The sequence below is a fragment of the Canis lupus genome, chromosome 6, assembly GCF_011100685.1.
Source record: "Canis lupus familiaris isolate Mischka breed German Shepherd chromosome 6, alternate assembly UU_Cfam_GSD_1.0, whole genome shotgun sequence".
Classification (NCBI taxonomy): domain Eukaryota; kingdom Metazoa; phylum Chordata; class Mammalia; order Carnivora; family Canidae; genus Canis; species Canis lupus.
Window position 1 is genome coordinate 5,289,617 of NC_049227.1, and position 22,182 is coordinate 5,311,798.

At 45.5% G+C, this 22,182-nt stretch overlaps 1 long non-coding RNA gene across 2 annotated transcripts; it reads left to right on the forward strand.

Annotated features, from left to right (window-relative positions):
• The first annotated feature begins 1,262 nt into the window (after positions 1 to 1,262).
• LOC111096484 lies at positions 1,263 to 9,894 on the forward strand. Of its 2 annotated transcripts, XR_005360320.1 has the most exons (4): positions 1,263 to 1,476; positions 1,925 to 2,021; positions 4,761 to 4,859; positions 9,373 to 9,894. It is a non-coding gene; the product is annotated as an uncharacterized LOC111096484 (long non-coding RNA). The 2 variants fall into 2 exon arrangements; XR_005360319.1 differs by lacking the exon at positions 4,761 to 4,859.
• Positions 9,895 to 22,182: the final 12,288 nt, after the last annotated feature.

The window sequence follows — 22,182 nt, forward strand, 5'->3', positions numbered from 1 at the left end:
TCCCAGCAGGATGCCCATCAGGTCCCAAGCCCCCAGGTAGCCCTGCCCTTCTGGCCACCACCCCCCCCCAATGCAAAACTCTCTGCAAATGTCTCCTTCCTCATCTTATCAAAATCCGCCTCCCTGCGTGACTGGGAAGCTGTCAGCGTGATCTATAACCCCCAGGCAGGCCTAGAATATGAGCTAAATTGCCTGAGTCACTAGCAATGATAGAGTCATTCTGCAGGAAATTGGGAATCAATTCTTGTCATCACTCTGCAGAGCTCCTTTATCAAGAGCTCCAGCTCACCATGTAATGTAAGCAAGAAGTACTTGAGGGCTGATAGGGCAGCAACAAGAGAAAGGGCTGTGTGTGTGTGTGTGTGCGTGTGTGTGTGTGTGTGTGTGTGGTGTTTATCCAAAAACTTATCAGCATCCAAAGACAGTGCCAAGACCCCTCTGGCTGGCAGAGGACCATGGCATCCAGCGGATGGAGATGTTGCATCCTAGATGTGCATTCACTATAAAGTCACTAGAAAATGGCTTTTCCCAGAACCTGTTGCATGCCGCCTCTTCCACAGTGGACCTCTGTCTGCACTGTGCTGGTATAAAGAACATGATCACTAGATTCCCTTTTTGAAGAGCACTGGGATGCCCCCATGGAATTCCTAGGCATGTGTCCCAGCAGACAGCACAGAGGGCTTGGGGTTCTTTTTTATTTTCCATGGGCTTGGCTTGCATTGTTTGATTGTTTTATAGTTTGAGAAGTCACAAGGTCCAAAAAGTTATCCAAAAGATCTGAATTCGGGTTCTGACTCTTCTACTTATATGTATAACTCACATATATGATAAAATGTTGAATTGCTCTCTCATTTTTCTGTATTTTTCCATAAAGCATAGAAAGTAACAAAATAAGAGCTGTGATGAGTAAAGCAAATAAGTTTATACGTGGAGAAATGCCATGCAAATTTACAGAGCTACAGAGTGACTGGCCCTATGATTGGTATAGCTAGTTATTCTTCAGGCCAAGGAAAAAATTGAGCCCCCAAAGAAGTGAAATTACCTTCCTAAAACTTATTTTTCATGTTGAAAAATAAAAGGAATATCTAACATTGATTTTAGGTTATAAAACACTCATCCAGAACAGAGGGAGATGGTCAGAATGGGTGAAGGAGAGTGAGAGGTACAAGCTTCCATTCTAGAATGAATAAGTCACGGAGATAATTCCCTACAGTATAGAAATACAGCAATGATATCATAATAGCATTGTAGGGTGGCAGATGGTAGCTACATTTGTGGTGAGCATAGCATAATGCAGAAAGCTATCGAATAACCCACGTTGTACACCTGAAAGTAATGTAACATTGTGTGCCAATTATACTTCATTAAAAAAATAAAATAAAATAAAAATACTTACTCATCCACAGAGGATTTTGGAACAAGGATCTAAAAAGTTTTCTCCTCCTTCTTCTAAGGAAGACATTTGGAGAACATTAGGTAAGAACTCACAAATTGGGGATTGGAGATCTTGGTGTTCTTATTCTACTGGGACTCATTCCTGGTTTGCAGAGACTTCTGGGTACCCCAAACCTCACCCTTCTTTAGCGATTCTGATAAGTTCCCCCATAAGAATCATTCTAGAGAATTCTGAACATTACCTGTTGACACTATCAAGTTCCCTTCAATGATCATGAACAGGAGCACATGTGTTCAAAGACAGGAATCAGATGGCCATCCCTACACTGTGCTTATCAATAACTCATGCTCCCTGGGCTTGGCTCAAGGAACCGTCTCTCCCAGGAAGCCTTCCTGATTTGCCAACCCTCAATGAGCTCTCAAAATCATTACCTTGCCTATGCTGTTTATGTGGTACCTATTTCTGCTTTTTTTCCCCCACTTTCTCTCAATATCTCAATTCTGCCAATCTGACTGCACATCCCTTCAGGGAGAAGGCTACACCTATATCCTTGAGTGACCATGTGCTCTGCTGTGGATTAGGCCATCAAGAGATGCCCAAGAAATCTTGGAGGAGGAGGAAGAGGGTAATGCAATGTTTCAATTCTTCATTAAACACAAATACTTGTAGTCTGGTGGAGAGGCCAGGGCTAAAATCTCAAATTTGGCAGATGTCATGGCATGACTATGGTAAGTCACACAGGTGCTCCTCCCTAAAGGTGTGACCACACAGTTCTGCATGGAGCTGGGGTCTCAGCAACACCACTGACAGAAAAGGGGAAGAACTAAATCGACCATCTATAGACCCAAGAAGCCCTGGGAGGGTTAACCAGGGCCCAGTAGACAAAGTGGTAAACTAAAATGTGGTTTGGGGCAGCCCGGGTGGCTCAGCGGTTTAGTACCACCTTTAGCTCAGGGTGTGATCCTGAAGATCTGGGATCAAGTCCCACGTCAGGCTCCCTGCATGGAGCCTGCTTCTTCCTCTGCCTGTGTCTGTGCCTCTCTCTCTCTCTCTCCCTCTCTCTCTCTCTCTCTCTCTCTCATGAATAAATAAAGCCTTTTTAAAAATAAAATAAAATAAAATTTAATTTAAAAAAAATAAAATAAAATAAAATGTGGTTTGGGAGTGCATAAAGATCCAAGGGAACCCATCCAGGGGGCAGGACCCTGCTGAGGGAGGCCAAGCAGAAGTGATGCTCAAAGTCAGAAGGCAGGGGCACCTGAGTGACTCAGTTGGTTAGGTGGCTGATTCTTGGTTTTGGCTCAGGTCATGATCTCAGTTGTTGAGATCAAGCCTGACTCAGGTCATGATCTCAGAGTTGTTGAGATCAAGCCCTGCATCAGACTCTGGTTCAGCACAGAATCTGCTTGTCCCTCTCCTTCCCTCTCTGCCCCTCTTCTCTCTGCTCTCTCATGTGCTCTCTCTCTCTCTCTCTCTCTCTAAAATAAGTGAATGAATGAATGAATGAATGAATGAATGAATAAATAAATAAATAAATAAATAAATAAATAAAATATTTTTTTAAAGTCTGAAGGCAGCATCTTCCCTGTCCCTAGCATCAGGCCACACAGCCTATAGCCCAGGTCTATGAAGGGATCCCAAGGGTGGCGGGGGCTGGTATAATAAAGAGTCTGGCTCCATTTTTGATGTTAGACTGCTGACAGCTTCTAAGTCCTACCACTCCTTCTTCCCCTTCTGCCCCACATCAGGGCAATGTGCTCCCTACTTCAGCACTGGTAGGAAGATCAAACCATATGTGCATAGGAACTCTTACATTGGTCCCACCCCCTGAGCACCTAGTATGGACTGAACTGAGTCCCTCTCAAAATTCATGTTATAACCCTTAACCTCCAGTGTGATGGTATTTGTGGTAGAGTCTTAGGGAGATGATCAGGTCATGAAGGTGGAGTCCCTGGGGAATTGGATTCATGACCTTAAGAAAGAGACCCCAGGGAGCTCCCTCACCCCTTCCACCATGTAAGGACACAACAAGTAGATGATTGTCCTTGAACCAGGAAGCAGGATCTCACCAGGCACGACACCTGGTAGCACCTTGATCTTGAACTTCCCAGACCCCAGGACTGTGAGAAATAAAAGCCTATTTATAAGTCACCCAGTGCCTGGTATTATGTTATAATATCTCTAACTAACACAGGGCCTTGGGAGGTGATTAGGCCATGAAGTTGGAATATTCATAATGGGATTAACGCCCTTATAGAAAGGGACTCCAGAGAGCTCATCCTATCTCTCCACCATGGGAGGACATAGCAAGAGGGTGGTCAACTGCAAGCTGAGACAGAGACCTCGTGAGAATTGACTATGCTAGTGCCCTGATCTTGGACTTCTTAGCCTCTAGAACTGTGAGAAGAAATTTCTGTGGTTGAAACCACCTGGTCTATGGTGTCCTGTACCGAGCTGTAGCCACCCAAGGTGAATAGGACACCACCATCATTGCCAGAGCATCTTGGGCCCCCACACTGCTCTCCCCAGAAAACCTCATTATGTAAACAATAAGTCCTTTTCTAGTTTCAGTGCACCTATAGAATTACCAGTCTCACTTATCTGAGCCACATTTAGGGAGTGGAGGGGTTCATCCTACCTTTGTGAAGTGACTACAACAGCTATTAAACCCCAGGGATGATACCTGACCACCACAGTCAAACAAGCTGGGTCTCATGGCCAGGGAACTGGAATTTGAGGCACTGGTTCTATCTGGACTGACAGGGAGCAGAAGAGAGGAAAGACAGCCTTGAGAAACTATGTGAACTCTAGGTTCCCACAAGAGCGATGTCAGACCCTACCCTCTAATGCACTGGAGTTAGTTCAAGCAACTGCAGCGCTGAATGTACAAGTAGGGGTATGCATGCTGCCACCCAAGAGGGACCAAGGAAAGCAGGAGCTAATTCAGCACAGCATGTTAAATTTAAAGTAATTCTCCCTCAAAAAAAAAAAAAAAAAAAAAAAAAAAAAAAAAAAAAAAAAAATAAAGTAATTCTCCCTCTAGGGAAACCCTTGGCTCTGCTCCAGTCATGCCCACCAATAAACTTTGGAGCAATGCAGTCAAGATGTCAGCTGTGCAGAAACTGTTGATTGGCTTCCCCTAACTATTCCCAGCCCTGTGTTTCTGGCCTTCCTCTATATTAGAGGCAAGAAAACTAGAATATTCTATCTGGAGTCTCCATTTCAGCTAGGAATGACACTGTGACATCATTTTAGACAAGGAGATACAAAGAGAAATTTTCTAGGGAAACTGTCTCCTCCAGGTTAAAATGATGAAGCCCACCAAAAATAAATCCCCTCCTCCGTCACTCTGTCCGGAATACAGGTGCAAAACAGTGAAGTGCAGCAGCCATGTTGTCACCATGAGGATGGAAGAGGTGTGCTGAGGATGACAGAAGGACACAAATCAGCTCTGGATTGTTGAGTGAGGTCCTAATTATGTCTTGGCTTAGTTAAGCCACTATAGTTGATTTTCCCTTGCTCATAGGCAAACTTGAGTAAAATAAGTGACACATCACAGGAAAGCCAGAGGAGAAATCCACTGATAACTAATCAAGGGAAGACTCTTTAGCATCAGCTCTAACAGACCTGAATCTGTGCCCCATCTCTGACTTCTTACCAGCTAGGTGGACTTGGGCAAGTTCTTATCTCTCTAACCCTTAGTTTCTTCCTCAGAAAAATGAATCTTATAAGAGTACCCACTTCAAAGAGTAGATGTCAGAGTTAAACACAAAGTTAAATGCAAAGCACTTGGCCTGGGGCTTGGCACAGAGTAAGTCCTCAGTAAATGTGGCTTATTCCAGTTGAACGGGTTATTTCAACAAGGTCTGTGCTCCATCTTCCTTGGAGGAACAATTATGGATAAACTAATTATACCCTTTCCTTTTTTTTACTCTTTAACCATTTAGGGGCTGACATCATGTGCTGCCATGATTTTCATGTTCAGAGGGCAATGCGTCACATAAATGAGTCTCGAAAGATCCACTTAGAAAAAGAGACTGGAATTGTCAACTGTTGCTCCTTCCTTAAAACTAAGAGTAGGGACAGGTCTTTAAAAGGGCTTTAAGGGCAGCTCGTGTGGCTCAGTGGTTTAGCGCTGCCTTCGGTTCAGGGCGTGATCCTGGAGACCCTGGATCGAGTCCCACGTCGGGCTCCCTGCATGGAGCCTGCTTCTCCCTCTGCCTGTGTCTCTGCCTGTGTGTGTGTGTGTGTGTGTGTGTGTGTGTTTGTGTGTGTGATGAATGAATAAACAAATAAAAATCTTTAAAAAAATAAAAGGGCTTTAAGTGTGTCCCAGGAGGAATATTGGGATCAAGCCCCTTGGTTCTTTGAAAGGCTGGACTGGGCCAGTTTTTCATTTAGGAAACAGAAAAGGAAATTTATGGATCAAAATATCAGAGAATCAGAAAAATCCTTCCCCCAAACTTTCTTGGTGAATCTTTCTAATGGATAATTGAGGCTTTCCTTCCATCATGAGCATTGAGCTTTGAGTGTGAATCCACTGGAGAAAGAAGATACATGAACCTCAATTCTCTTTAAAGTATAAATGACTGGTATCAGGGTGTTTCCAGAAAGCAGGGCTTCAGTGCATTGGGATGTTTCCAGGAAGCAGTGGCAGAAAAGAGAAAATGTGAGTACAGAAAGAGGAGGCCAAGAGCCAATAACACATTTTGCAATGTTCACAATTTTGCCAGGAACCAGTTTTCAATATTGGTCTCGTCATAATCCCAGAATGATGCATTCTTTCCCCAGAGGGTTTTCCAGGCCTGAGTCTCACCCTTTCCTTCTCACCCAGAGATCGCCAGCCATTTGGGTTTCAAAAAAGCCACAGACTCCCACCAAGAAAGTGCTCAGAAAGTGTTCCAAAACACATGACACGGTGGAACCTCCCTACCTCATAGGCAAACTTGAGCCTCACGATGAAGCTTGCCCATGAATGTGCTGTGGGCTGCGGACCCCACAGCCAAGGCCACCCACAGCTGGCTGCATGATGAGGTCCATGAGCCCGTCTGGCTCTGTCGGCCAGGTGGGGCTGGATCGGAGTATTTGTTGGAACTTCATGTACTCTCTGGCAAACCTTGGCCCGTGACTTCCAAGCTCTGACCCATGAGACAAGCTATCTCCCCTCTTGTAGGAAGAAGGAGTGAAAACACAGAAAAGCAGAAATCTCTCTCTAAAGCAAGAATGTGGGTACACACACACCCACACACACACATTCACAATTTAACCATGACTTCATTTGACCTTTTCAACAGCACTATGAAACACCCTTGGCAGATATCATGATCCCAATTAATAGGTGATCAACCTGAAGCTATGCAAGTTTGAATTATGTGGCTAACCCACTAGGAAACATAGGCCCAGGCTCTCGGGACATCCATTCTCCATCTTTCTGTGTAAATGTCCTAAATAACTCCCCTGTGCTCCACACAGAGGATCATGAGGCCACCTGGCCTCTCGACAACCGCAAGGAGGTTTTGCATTTCTTTTTAAGGGCAGAAATGTTTTCAATACTTTCTGCCTCTGTAAGCCTTCTCTTCTGGATGAAAAAAGAATCTGGTTGGCGAGCCTGCCCTGCAGATGGCCGCAGCTAAATGCCTAACAGCTTCGGTCCTGCGTTTGATGGTAAGCAGTGAAGAAAAACAAAGAAATCTTTAAGCTGTGAAGAGGCCCGCCTGGCTGCAGCACATTCTTTTGCACCGATATTCAAGATGTGTGCGATGCCTCCTCTCCATAATTTTTAGTGCGTTGTTCACCAGGATCTTTGAAGTTTCTCTTATGGAGAAAACATTTTCTTAAGTTACTGGCTTTTAAAAAAAAAAAAAAAAAAAGCACAATATGGGAGCCTTATGATCTTAACTCTCACAGCTCATAAATACTCGTGCAGAAGTGGTAGCCAGGCCCATAAGGATTTTTCCCTGTTCTCCAAGAGAAATAAAAGCCCCTCAACTGTGTGACCCAGCTACCACAGCCCCTTTGGTGGTTGGTGGGAGAAGGAAACGTTCGCTGCCTGCCAGGGCCCCCAGGGCAGTCCTGGAAGGAAGAAAGGAATGGGAAAGAAACAGGCTGAGGTCAAAGCCACTTTCCCATCAGCTGTAAGGTCCGGATTCATTTGAGAATCAAGGCAGCACATAGAACCTCCCCCTCGCATACCCTCCGTAGCCCCTCCCATCTTTGAAATACTGTCTTGCACTCAACTGCACAAATTACCTTTTATAGATGCCACTTCTTAACCCAGCACTCCCTTTCCAAGAACCTTCTCGTCTCTCTATAGCCCATCCTGTCAACTGAAAACCCTCTGAGCCCAGACCTGAGTGCCCTGTCACTTGCTCCCATGCAGAACTGACCTACTATGCCACCTTGCAAGGGTCCTGTCTCACCTGACGTCTGTCACACATCATACCCTACTACTGAGTCTCAGCCCCTCTCCTTGTCCTGGGGCCTTCAGGGGTTTCCCCCACTGGGGTGCCACTTCATGACAACTCACAATCACCTTTTGAACAAGGTGATTTACAAGAACTAAGACCAATAGGATGGCACATGCATAGTTTCACGCCTGGTGCAGAAGAAGTGTTTTTACACCATGTCTGGGTGAAGAGGCAAAATGCTAGTCATATGTCCATTTGTTGGCTATTCCTTTTAAGTAAAGATGCTTAAATGCATGCAACATACATATTTTTTAAGATTCACAAGTAGAGGCACCTCGGTGTCTCAGTCAGTTAAGCACCTGCCTTTGGCTTCGGCCATGATCCTGGGGTCCTGGGATCGAGTCCCATGTCGGGCTCCCTGCTCAGGGGAGTCTCCTTCTCCCTCTCCCGCTCTCTCTGCCCCTCCCTCTTCTGTTTATACTCTCTCTCTCTCTCTCACTTTCTATCTCAAATAAATAAATAAAATCTTTTAAAAATTATAATAAAAGATTCACAAACAACGCTTTCCCTACAAGCAGCCTGTCCTGACTTACCTGACATCTCTCCTATATCTTTTTCCTTTCTTCCTAAGGAAGCTGACAAATCAGGTGTTGGCTGTGCTTGCCAGCCAATCCCTCCCTAGACACAACTCCACTCCTTTGTTTTATATCCCCCATGAGTGCTATTCATCCCGGCCCTAAATCAAGGCAGTTTGGCAGCAGGGCATAAGGGAGTAATGCCATGCTGATCGGAGGAGAGAAAGAGGAATGTGAGAATAGGAGGGGTATTGGGTTCAGGAACTTTATCACAGACACAAGTCCCAGTGGTGATGCAGCCCAGGAGCTAGGACCCAAAAGATCTTCATGAAATTTGGCTTGTCCCCAATGGGCACATTCCATCTGGCAGGCTGATAGGGTCTGGAGATAATCAGCACTTGGGAAAATAAATAAATGAATGAACAAAGAAATGGACTGCCAAAATCTGGATCTTCCAGATCAGAATAGCCACTTGCTACTTCTGAGCAATACAGAGATATGTTTAACCAACCACCTTTACCCAGGTACCTTGAATTATGAAGGTTGGGTCCCTCATCTTCTTGGCTGGAAGTGTTTTCACAGGGGATAGCCGGGTCTTGGGAGGGCTGTAGGGTGAAAGGAAGAGCTACCAAGGACAGCTCGAGGAGAAGCCAGGAAGCCAGGAGGTTAGGACACACATCTCTGCCCCACCAGAAGCTAGTCGTCCAGGTGATCAGCTCTGTGGGGTGTGGCAAGCTCAGGCCCCATGTGGTGAGGCAAGGGTTGGCATCCAGAGGATGCATAATGCAATTAGGAGGTTAAACAGGGAGCCAGTGTTGGAAAAACCACCTAGAATTGTCACCACACCTCAAGCAACCTAATTCCAGGCCATTCTCCTGGCAAGGAAGGTGCCTTCAATTCACTGTGTAGACCAGGTTAGCAGATGGTAGTAATGGTAAAGAGAGCTTTTTCATGTTTTCTTTGTTTAATGTTTTTAATGCTTTTTTCTTAACAGAATATATCCTACTTATGAAGAAACACTCCACTGGGCAGATCCCAGCCCCATCTTCGGGAGTGGTTATGAGACCCAAGTCTGCATAATTAGGTACCGTCATGCCCCTGGCATGCAGCCATGCGTGAGGGTGGGGCCACACGACCTAAGCTGAACCAGTGGGAGTCATCCTGGAGACTTTGGCTGCAGTTGCGGGTGGGGGCACATTGCTTTCTTTTCAGGAGGATTCCCCAGCTTTAAGGACAATGTAAATCTATAGCTGTTGGAGACCCGCACATGGGAGAATGTGCCCGAGAATGAAACCCATCTGGGAGAAAAGAATTGGGAAATGAAAAAGAGAGCGACTCCCAATGATGCATGAATAAAACCCTGGACTGGACCATACCTGAAGACTGTATTCATCTCCCTTGAACTTCCCTGGGACACGAGCCAGCAACGTGTCTTTTTTTCTCTGCATTTCGGTTGCTGTAGCTTCTAACTAAAATCATTCTGACTGATACACCTGGCTCATTGGCTCAGGGCCAGGCTGAGGTTCACTCTTCAAAGTGTCTTGTCTTCATTCTCGGATGCTACGTAGGATTGGGGCAGGCAGGGTGGGCACACGGAGGATAACAATGCACAGAAACGCCAGCTCCGCTAAAGCTGGGGCTGCAGAGCTCACAGCACTTCCCAGTTTATGCCCCATTGGCACAGTGAAAAAGATCCAGAATTCAGCATCTGGCACACTGTATCTGAGTCCCCATCCTTCCAGCTGTGTGACCCAGGTTGGGTATTTAATCACCCCAGACCTTCGTCTCCCCATCTAAAAAATGATAACAATAACATCTACCTCGTAGGCTTTTTGTGAAGTTTTAATGAGATCAGGAATATAAAGAACTTGATCCTGTGTCTGGCTCACAGCGGGAGTTTGATAAATGGCAGCAATTTTATGTCACGGTGGTATATCTGTCCTCGCATGTTCGGCACGGGGAACAGAGCACCATAGATTATTGAAATATGTACGTAAGGTCCTCAAAATTGCATTGCCACCAGTGATTTCAATCTTCTCCCATTCTCTTCTCTTTTTTTATTTTTTAACCAGAGCTGCTAAATTGCCCAGCAACCAAATCTCCCAGAGGGATAGGAAAGGAGGAGGAAAATCATGGTGCTATAGCCTCTGGGTGATGATCCTAGACCCAGGGATCACATCCATAGCTGCCTTCTGTTTTTGGCTGAAGAACTGAGCCTGAAGGGCCATGCCTCATCCCTAAAGAGAGTTCTGCAAGCGACATCTGCAAAGTTCACGTCTCAGATATTTTTATATTCCAGCTCAGGCACAGAAGCTGTGTGGAGGAGAGGCACCCAACTGGGTTCTAATGCTGGGTTCACAGTCAACTGTGCTTGGCTGGGCCTCAGTTTCCCCATCTATAAACTGGGGTACAAATCAGGTCATCTCTAGGGTCCCTCCCAGCAAGGCACCTTTGAGTTTATGGAGGCCAGCTTTAATTCGAGATCCCTCTATTTATTTCAAAACAATGCTTCCACCTAAACCTCCCACAGGATATCCCAGAATGGGATCCAGCCTGCATACCATTAGGGGCAAGTTTGAATCAAACCTACCATTGATGTGCATATACCTTTTTGTCCTGCTGTAGTCAGCATGCAGAGGTATTCAGAGATGAGAGACTGCTGGGTGGCATGGTTTCCAGAGTGCCCTCCCCAAACCCACAGCACCAGCATCATCTGGGAACCTGTTAGAGATGCAAATCCTCAGGCCCTGATCCAGACCTCCTGGGGGTGGAGCCCAGGAATCTGTCTTTTAATAACTCGAGAAATCCTGATACACACCACAGGACAGACTAGAGCTATAGTGTCTGATGTGATAGCCACTAACACCATGTGGCTAGTCACATTTAAATTAGTGAAAATTAAATAAATAAGATTTCAAAGTCAATTCCTCAGTCACATCAGTGACATATCAAGTGCTCTATGGCTACATGTGGCTGGGGCTACCATATTGGATGGTGCAGAAATAGACGATTTCCATCACTGCAGACTGTTCTGTTGAGTACTACAAGTCTTGCTTCTCAGAGCAGGGTTCACAGAACCAGCAGCACCAGCTCTACTGGGAGGCTGTTAGAGATACAAACCCTCTGCCCTATACCAGATCTGCTGGATAAGAACCTACAACTTCACAGGGCCCCCAAGTGATTGCAATATATCTTAAAGTCTGAGAAGCCTCAGGTTGAATTATTCAGAACAGAAAAATTGGGATGACTGCCCTTTCACTGCCAACACAGAGTAGAACTCCACAGAGTCCACCAGCATCCGGACATGACAGATCACAGCTTCCATGAACCTGACATCGGCATGTCTGCATCCCAAAAAAACAATGGCTTCTAAATGGTTCAACAATACAATCACTGTGAGTCACGGGCATCACGGCCCCCATAAATGACTACCATGTTGCTATAATGATACAAAGTCATGGCTAAGTACAATACACCATCACAGTTGTCAGAAGTTATATTACTGCTCAATGCATTCTCATATCCTCCTGACAGCTACCCCTCAACCAGGGGTCCCAACTGGACTTGAAGAGGGGATTTCTATGGGAATTCATATAGGAGGAGCAAAAACCCTTCAGGACTTATAGCCATAAAGCCCTCGGGGGCTGTAATGTTTGCTAAGTGTGCCTGTGGCATCTGATTCCTGAAATTCACATTCAGCATCACACTTCCGTGTTGCCATGGAAAGTCTCCCTATCAACGTCCCCAAGCCCAGATTGAGACATTGCTGCTCATCTCAGAGAAAGGGAGCCCACCCTTTTGTTATGCAGACTCGCTGAGAGGCGTGGCCCTCTCACCAGGAAGGGCTGGGTATCCCCAAATCCAGCTCTGACAGGAACATCCACTGACAAGATCATCTCAAGGTTGCCACACCTCAAAATTATTAGCTGGTCTAAGAGAGGTTCCTGAAAGGGACCAAGATCACTGAAAAGCAGTGATGTCTTCATGGCAGTGCTGTGGTTTGTGGCTTTTTCCTGCTCCCGTGGCCTCTTGGCTGCACCCATGGTGATAATAACCAATGAAATATTGGAGTTGGAAATCTTTGCAAGCCAACTGCTGGCAGGTTTGCAGTGTTGGGTGTGCAGCTTTCAGAGGGTCCCAGAAAACAGTCTGATGCTCCTGAGGCCACTAAGTCTCAAACCAGTCATTGTCAGTTGCCCAGGACCAGAAACCCCCCGCTGCAATTCCCCTGTCATTCACTACACCCCAGACAGATCTCAGAGCCTGCATTCCTGTTCTGCTGATGGATGAAGAAGACCAAAGGCTTCCCCCAGACTCAACAGACCCTAAGCCAAATATGTGTCTTCAGCTCCAGCTGGGGCATAAAAACCAACATCAAGAAAAGCACTTTAGAAGGCAGAGTGGGCCAAGAGTCAAGAAGCAGGGGCCAAATGCCAGCTCAACTACTGGCTAGGCCTCAGCTCACTCACCTGGAAAAGGAAGAGGGTAATAAAGTACTCCATTACTAGGGCTGTGTAACGAATCACTCCAGAACATAGTGGGATGAAACCCCCATTTGTTGTGTTCTCAGACTCTCAGTCAGATATCAGGACAGAACATGTTAGGATGCCTTATCTCTGCCCTGTGGTATCCGAAGCCTCAGCTGGCTGGTTGGGCTTAGAACAGAGGAGCTCCTCCTGTGGCTCTCTCTTTGTGTGACCTCTTCCACTTGGAGGCTCCAGGGTAACTGGATTTCTTATGTGTCAGCTCAGGATTCCCAAGACATGAATCAAGAAGCTCTGGGGAGCTCACACCAGGGGAAGGTTTCCTGGCTTGGATGGCATAGCTTCAGGAGCCACCCAGTATCACCTTCTCTGCATTCAGTGACCTGACAATTACAAAGTCTGTCCACCTTCAAGGGGAAGAAACCTAGGCCCCACCTCTTGAGGGAAGACTGTCAATGTCACATCACAAGAACGTGGGGGTGGGGTACCTATTGATGTAGCCATCTTTGGGAAATACCTTCTGCCCCGGTTAATTTCTTCCTTAAAGGGGAAATACAAGGGGGCATCTGGGTGGCTCAGCCATTTGGTAGTTCAACTCAGGTCATGGTCTCAGGATCATGGAATTGAGCCCCACGTGGAGCTCTGTATTGAGTATGGAGACTGCTTAAGATTCTCTCTCTCCCTGTCCTTTTGCCCCTCCCCTGAAAGTACATGTACAATCTCTCTCTGCCTCCTCTCTCTCTCTCTCAAAAACACAAAACAAAACAAAAAAAGAGCGAGAGAGAGAGAGAGAGAGGATGTAAGGATTGAATTCCATGATGGCTGTAGTTGCCTGTGAAAACTGCTACATTTATGCCCAGGTATTACACAGACATTAACCAAGCACCTTCTTTGTTCTGAACACCATGGGATGCTCTCAAATATCCCTGCTCAGTTGGGAGATGGGGCATGTCCCCAAATGATTCTAATTCAAGGTGGGGGGATGTGACAGAGACAAGAAGAGGCATAAATAAGGAGCTCTGGGAAACAGGAGGGAGTGAAGGGTGAACCAATGGGCAGACAGTTGAATGGACAACAATAACATGAATAAAAGCCCCTTGCAAACCATCAAGGGCTAATGTTCTGATGGTAGCAGTAACAATGGCAAAAATACCAGAGACATGAGAAGACACTTGAAAATACTCTCTCTCTCTTTTGACTTTCCTTTTTTTTTCTCTCTCTCTCTTGAAGAGTCTTACTCTATTCCTTCCTCCAAATCCAAGATCCACTCATTCAAACCATCAGTCATCTGTCTGAGGACAATGTATGGAGTGTAATTCCATGCCAGGCATTATGGAAAGCTGCAAGATGAACATAGTGGTCTGGGCCCTCCAAGGGGACTGAAATGCACACTTTAAATAACTGACCCAACCAGGCACAGAAGGAAGAAAACAGGCAACACCACCACCACCATCCCCACTCCCTGCTGTTTTTCTATTGCGGAATCCGGCTCTGGAAAACCAACTCCCACCCACGGGGGCTGCTGATCTGGCCCTCCCCGCCCTCAAAAGCCCTGGGTAAGCAAAGCCCTCAGACTCCTCCTGGAAGGACGCCAGCCCCCAAGCCTCTCGGTGGGGCAGGCTGTCATTCCTTTTTGGCCCCAATCCTGGTCCCCGCCTTCCTCCAGGCCTGGCCTCCGCAGTGAGGATGCCCCCATCAGTCTCCAGCCCCTGCCTCCCCACCACGTGGGGGTTAACATTTTCTGATGTTCCCTGCAGGGTTTGAAGTGCAGCTGTTAGTGCCATTTGGAAATTGCTTTTTCAAATTGCTCAGCTGCCTCTTAGAAACAACCACAGTGCCATCCTCTGGCCAAAAGCCGATTTCACTCGCTGCAAGCTTCCCTCCGTGACTGGAGGCTGCTTCACAGGGACTCCTGAGCTCATTCAGAAAAAGGGTCCCATTTACCGTGGGGCCTCACTACCCTCCTTCAGAATTCCAGAAAAGGAATCTGGAAATTGAGACCCAGTTACTTGGGAATTTGGTTCTCAAAATAAAGAGAGAAAACAAAATGCTCCAGCAAGGAATTTAAACCCTTTGGCCACCGTTGGGGAATGAGGGGCGTGGGCTGGAGCCTCCCTCCCGGGACACAGGTTCACTCGCCAGCTAGCAATACTTGGAAGGGCAAAAGGGAGCATGGCCAGGTGTCTGAATTCAAACTCATAACAGTTTGTATGCAAGCTTCCTGCCAGGCGAGGGTGGAGAAAGAAGAAAAAAATCCATTGATGTTTACTTGTAAACGTAATGCATATTTCTTTGAACCTGGAACTTTCTTACTAAGTGACTTTTATTATTGTGTTAGAAGGTGAGAGTTATGAATTTCTACAGTCACATATTCATCTTTCTAGATTCACTCATTTGTTCATTTAATGCATATTTTATAGAGCCCGCACTGATGTCGTTGCTAAAGAATACAAAACAGACAAAAGTTCCTGCCTTTGTGGGGTTTGTTTTCTGGTGGGAGGAGACTGACTACCTAAAATGCATAAGAAAAATACACAGTAGCATGGAAGCTGCTAAAGAAAACAATTATAGCAAAGAAAGGTGATAAGGAAGCATGGGGTGACGTCATTGCAAATCGGAGTTCAGGGAAGGCCCAGGGGTGATGCTTAAGAACTAGCCTAAAGACGCTGGACACAAACCATCAGCTTTTGGAGTTAAAGAATTGCAGGCAGAGGGAACAGCAAATGCTAAGGCCTTGAGATAAGAGTATGCCTGCCATGTTTGAGGAAATTTGAGGAGCCAATATGGGGGGGGGGGGGGGCGGGTGAGCAAGGAGACCAGAGGGAGAAGAAGCAGAGAGATAATAGGGCCCAGATTCTAGAGGAACCCGAAGGCCATTGTGCAGATTTTTGCTTTTCTTCCAACAGAAAAGACCCTGCAGGGCAGGGTCTGAGGATGTGGTCTGACCTTGTTGAACCACTTGCACACTCTGGCTGTTTATTGAGGGTAGAAGGAAGGAGGACAATGGCAGAGACAGGTGGAGTAGTTATAACCCAAGCAAAAGAGGAATACAGATCAGACCAGGGTCATACCAGTAGCCAGATTCAGGATTTGTTATGATGGTGCAGCCAAGTACTGACATTGCTGAGAGATTAGATATGAGGTGAAAAGACAAAGAGGGCCACTAAGGAGGACTCCGTGGTTTTTAGACTGAGCAGCTACAAGGCTCAAGCCAGGGACTCAAATTTTCCCTCCTAAAAATTTGGACTAAGAGGTAGAGACTTATGACAGTCGGTGGCAGGTGCTGAAACAGAAAGGAGGTCAAGCAGAAAAAGAGCATGATAGGCAGCCATGTAGGGCCACTCACAGGAAGAGTAAACAGAAGATGGATGACAGAGAGGAAGGGGACAGACACAAAGAGATGAGCAAAAATTAAAGGAATCGCCTCAGACCCAATAGATGGAGAGAGAGGCCTCAGTCCCTGGCCCTCTAGATCTGCTCCAATGCAGGGCCACCATGTTGCACAACTCTAGAGGTCACCATTCACATTATAGTCCATGTAGTTGGTACCTCTGGAATTGTGCAGTGTTCAGCTTGTGCAACTGAACATGTCAGTCTAGTCCCTGGCTATGTTCTATAGGCAGATGTCCATGGCCTTGTCTGCTGTATCTTCATCATAATCCTTTCCTTTGACCTAGCACAACAGGTTTCTGTTTTTTTCCAAAGACATTTGCCCAAAAACAGAGGTTCGGGGCAAAAAAGGCCCCGACTCTCTTGATTGACTGACTAACCATAAGACCATCAGTATTTCTGTGTTACACATTTATAGGGAGAATTATTCATCTAGAGACCCTGGATCTATCTGTTTGAGGGCCTGAAAAGCAAGTGCCCATTTTGTCTTACTGCTGGGGGAGCTGGCCATCCTCTTCTTTGATAGAATTCATGATCACGGCTGCTTCTGTGTGTTTGCAGTGTTTGCACTTTCTAGACCTGTGAAAGACACCACTCTAAGACTCTCTACTAGACAACTGGGAAACCAGTTCAATATGGACTGAGTTTCCACTGGGGCCAGGGATTTTCATTCAGTGCCAAGGGGCTGGTGGGTCCCATACCTGGGACTGTCTAAATCCTGTATGAACTGTACATCCCTTTAAAGCAAATTCATCTGCGTACATCTCACCATCTTTCCTCTAGTGCCGGTATCTGCCTGGAAGAGATGTAAAAGAAAATCTACTGCCAGACTTATGGCCTTCAATGAACATCTAAGCAGAAAGAGACCCCATTGGTCAAGGATATTTGAAAATCATTTCCCTCTTCCCATCATCTTTCCTCTTTAGCGGCCTAGAGCCTGGGGTCCCCCACATTTAAGTCTCCCATTTATCCGTGTGGCAGCTCCTAAAAAGGAATATTTTAACAGCGATCTCATATTTATTCACATTTCACGTACCATCTACATTTTGAATAAAATATATTCCCCCAAAGAAATTCCTCCATTTATTCTAAGCACATTGGAAAGCTTACTGTTTGCATGCTCATTGGTTTCCGGAATATCTAGAGCGTCTTCCTCGTCTCCAGGCTGCCACCAATACATCAAGTAATTTAATGCTGTTTTTAATAAATGGAAAGATCAGAGCGCAATTCAAATGCTGTGGCATTAGGCTTTGTGTGATGGAGGTAACATTTTCCACAACAAGATACATCTCTGTTTCCTATAGTCATTATTGAAACCAGAAATTGAGTTGTGCTTTGCTGGAATCAAACAGCAGCATAGACATGTTGTGGATTCTAAAAACAAAAGAAATGGTGGCTGCTCTCAGAGGCAGCATGAGCATTACCTGGCATCTGGGTTACATGAAGTCTCAAGCAGTGGTTCTCAGAGTGGCCCTGGACCAACCACAACAGTGTCACCTAGAACTTGTGGGAAGTGAACATTCTCGAACCCCACTCCACACCGACTCACTAGAATCAGTGGGATCTATGTTTCCGCCAGTCCTCCAAGTGATTCTGATGAATGCTCACATTTGAGAGTCAATGGGTTTTAGCTATCAGAACTCTTTAGTAAGTGGCAATAAGTGGGGCACCTGGGTGGCTCAGCAGTTGAGCATCTACCTTTGGCTCAGGTTGTGATCCCAGGGTCCTGGGATGGAGTCTGGTAGCTTGCTTCTCCCTCTGCCTGTGTCTCTGACTCTCTTTGTGGGTCTCTCATGAATAAATAAATAAAATCTAAAATAAAAAAAAACACAAAACAAGTAGCAGGAAGTTATTGCTTAAGGAAGACACATCATCAAGTACAGACTTTTAAAAATATGGAGTCACAGTCTCTAAAGAGAAGTGGATGCCCCCAAGCAGGGGTACAATGATAGCAGAAAAATCCCAATGATATTGTGCTTTGGAAGGATCTTTTATTTAAAGACATTGTAGAAGTTCCTGCACTGTGCCACGAAGTGGGGATTTGGGGTCGGCAAGCAGCAGCCCTTGCCTACAAGGCATCTAGTTTTGTAGAAGAGAGTCAGAGAATTCTGGGAATAGTTAGATGTCCTAAGTGTTAACTCAGAGATGTGGGCTGACCGTGGAAATGAATGAATGAAGAGGGAGGCCTCACCTTGGCTGGGGGTATCCACAGGGAAGGAAACTCCTGAACTCAGCCTTGAAAGAGCAGAAGGAGCAGTTAAGGAAGTCATGACAATTACCTGTTGGGCAAGAACTATATGTGAAAAAAGACCTGAGGGACTTTGAGGTCTTTGAAAAAAGACCTCAGGGGGCACTGAGAAGTATATGGTAGGTTTGGTTGCTTGAAAACCATGTTCTAGGCCCACCAAAGGGCACCATCATATGTATGTGGAAGGGGCATGCCAAGGAGCTCAGAATCACATCCCAGAACCAGTATTCAAATCCACTATAGTCCTTCTGCCCAGGAAAATTTTTTTTTAATTTTTATTTATTTATGATAGTCACAGAATGAGAGAGAGAGAGGCAGAGACACAGGCAGAGGGAGAAGCAGGCTCCATGCACCGGGAGCCTGATGTGGGATTCGATCCCGGGTCTCCAGGATCGCGCCCTGGGCCAAAGGCAGGCGCTAAACCGCTGCGCCACCCAGGGATCCCCTGCCCAGGAAAATTTTTAAAAAACCAACAGCTTATCAGACACCTGTAGTTTCTTTCATAATATCCCTGCTGGTCTCATATCACCTTCAGGCCAGCCCCTAGCACTTCTGCATTCAGAAGGCCAAATGCATGCTGGAGAAGGCCCCTCACAGAAGGAGACAGATGTAGTATCATAAGGGAAAGAAGGGAAACCAGGGACCAGAGGGTCAACACCCTCCACTGGTCAGGAAGCCTTCCTAGGCCCACCAGATGGTTACCAAGCACCACCATCTGGCTGAGACATTTGGAGTCAGTTACGTAATCCTTCTCTACTCCACTTTCTTTGTCTATAAAATAGGCATAGCAATCTCTAATTTATTAGGTCTTTATGAAGATTAAAATATTTAATATTGAGAAATAGGACAGTGCCTGCATATAGTAAACATTATACATGCATTGGCTATTATCACCATCACCATCATCATCACCACCATCACCACCACCATCATCACCACCATATCCATCAGCAGCAGGACCATCCCTATCACCACCATCACCACCACCACTACCATCATCATCACCACCACCATCATCATCCAGTTTGCTTAATCCCAGACCCTGATGATCGGAGCTGGGAACACCAGGCTAATGGTATGACACTAGCTGATTCCAGCGAACTGACAAGTGTTATAAATATATTTTCTTTCACCTCAATCCAATCCCATTCATCCTTGGAAGCTTGTTCTCTACAACATCTCTACAAAGTGGTTGCTGGTCCATGGTGGGGAGCAGACTACCTTCCCAGGATGCTCATTCAACTGCCAGATCCAGCAATTTGACTCTAGGGCTTTAATATTTTGACAATTCCAAGAACAACCATGCTATCCTACTGTGGAATTACTTCTGTTAGTGAGAACAAAATTGGAAAATAGGCCATTATCATGCCATCTCCATCTTTTTTATGCCAAGACAAATTTCTGGCTACTCTTCCCATTGAGAGGAAGAGTCTAATTCCTCTCCCTTTGGATCTGCCCTTAGCGACTTGCTCAATCCATAAATATAGCAGAAGTGGCTTTTATCCAAGTCTCTTGAAACACTCTCAGAACCCAGCCATCACCTTGTGAGAAAGCACAAGAAGTCTCACTGAGATGCCTATGTGGGGAGAAACTGAGGCCCCAGCCAACAGCAGCAGCAGAGCTCCAGCTGGCAACCAGCACCAGCTTGCCAGCCATGTGAGTGTGCCATCTTGGAAGTGAATACTCCAGCTGGTCCACCCAGTCCATCCACCCAGCTGATGCCATATGAAGCAGAGTAGCTGCCTCTATCAAGTCCTACTCATATTTCAAATCCATGAGCAAAATAAATAGTTATCACTGCTTGAAACTTCTAAATTTGAAGGTGATCTGTTAATCTGCAATAAATAACCGAAATATCCTGAAATCACTGAAATATCTTATCCCTTATCTGAGAAGCACCCTTAAGCTCCTCCAAAACAAAGCATGGAAGGGAGTCACAAAACAGCTGATTTAAGATGGCACTGGAAATTCAATATGATCCTAGCGTTGGTTAGAAGATTCTTATGATGAGGCACAACCTTGCTCTCCTTGACTTTATTCAGCCATTCAACAAACAATTCTAAGTACCCACCACATGCCAGGCACCATGCTGGAGGCTACAGAAGACAAAAATGAACCAGTCATCATCTCAAGGAGTTTATGCTCTAATGGAGGAGGTCTGAACCCTCCCACACAAGGTGATGTGTTAAACAAGAAGAGAAGCATCATGAAGTTCTAAGGAAACTCAGAGAAGGGAGAATAGAGTTATGGAGCCATACTTGAGGACGACAGTGAATTGACTCCACCGGGATGAAAAGGTGGATTTCCCAGGTGGAGAAGAGGAAGAGGGTGATGACAGGGAGGGAATGGCATAGAGGGATGGCAGAGGAAAGAAAGGCCCTGGCTCTTTAAGGGATCGGTTAGGAGACTGGAGGTGGAAGGAGCAAAGGGCAGGAAGCAAAGCCTAGAGAGAGGAGGCTGTGAAATTAAGTGGGGGTCAGATCAAGAAGAGCTTTGTAAACTTAGAGTCTGGATTTTACCTTGAACACAATGAAGAGCTAAGGAAGGGATTTAGGCAAGGGCATAGCAGAAGCAGATTTGCATTTCCAAAAAAATAACCTAGCTGATGTGATGGAATCAAGCTGAAAGGAGAGCAAGCTAGAAATCTTTTTAATAACCTGGTCAGGAGATGAGGGCGTCCTGAAATAAGGCAGTGGAGATGCAGAAGACATTTATTCAGAAAATGTACAAGTTCTAACTGAAGATCAATTGAGTGGAGCAGAAAGTCAGTCAAGGATAGTTCCAGATTTCTGGCTGGGGAGGTGCCCTCCAGCCAACCAACAATGACAGCAGGCACAGACCTGAAGGTGGGCAGACAGAAATCTCCTTTGGTCTTTTTTTTGGACAGCTCCAACCTGGCCACTGGGACATTCCAAACCCCGATTCCATTTCAGTCATTCGAAGCTTCTTGCGGGAGTATTTGTTTGGGCCTCCTTGTTCCCGTGGTCTTGTTTCTTCATTCCCAACAGGATCAGAACACATATCTGACTAATGGGGAACGTCTGTTCTCCTAAACCCCATGCCAAGAAAAGACAGACCCTGTTAAGGATTTTAATATCTTTCTAAACGTCTTTTTTAAGGATTACAGCATCAGCATATGGTGTTGAAAATATTTGAACATATATAAAAGTAAAGAGAATTATACAAAAATCACCCATAATCCCATTCCTTGGAGAGATTATTAATATTTGGGGATATTCCCTTTCAATATTTTTTCTGTTCATACATATTTGCTTTCTCTGATTAATATCATACTACGAGCATTTTCCTGGTTCTCTCATATTTCCTGGAAAATATGCTTTTTAAATGGTTGAATAGAGTCCAACAGCGATAGACCTAAATTAAGTTAATCCCTAAAATTGTACATTTAAGCTGTTTCATCATGTGTGTGTGTGTGTTGTGTTTTGTATTTTGTTTTTATTTTTGCTGTTATAAAAACCTTATGTCAAGCATGTTTGCAGACAAATCTTGGGTGTTCTTTTCCAATTATTTCTCTAAGACAAATTACTAGAATGGTCCAAGGATTAAAAGATTTGAGCGTGTTAAAGTTTTGTCGGTATTTATGACAAAGTTCCTCCTGAAATATCAAAGGATGGTTTTGTTGGGTTCTCTTGCTTTCCGGCCTTCCCCAGTCAACTGTGGA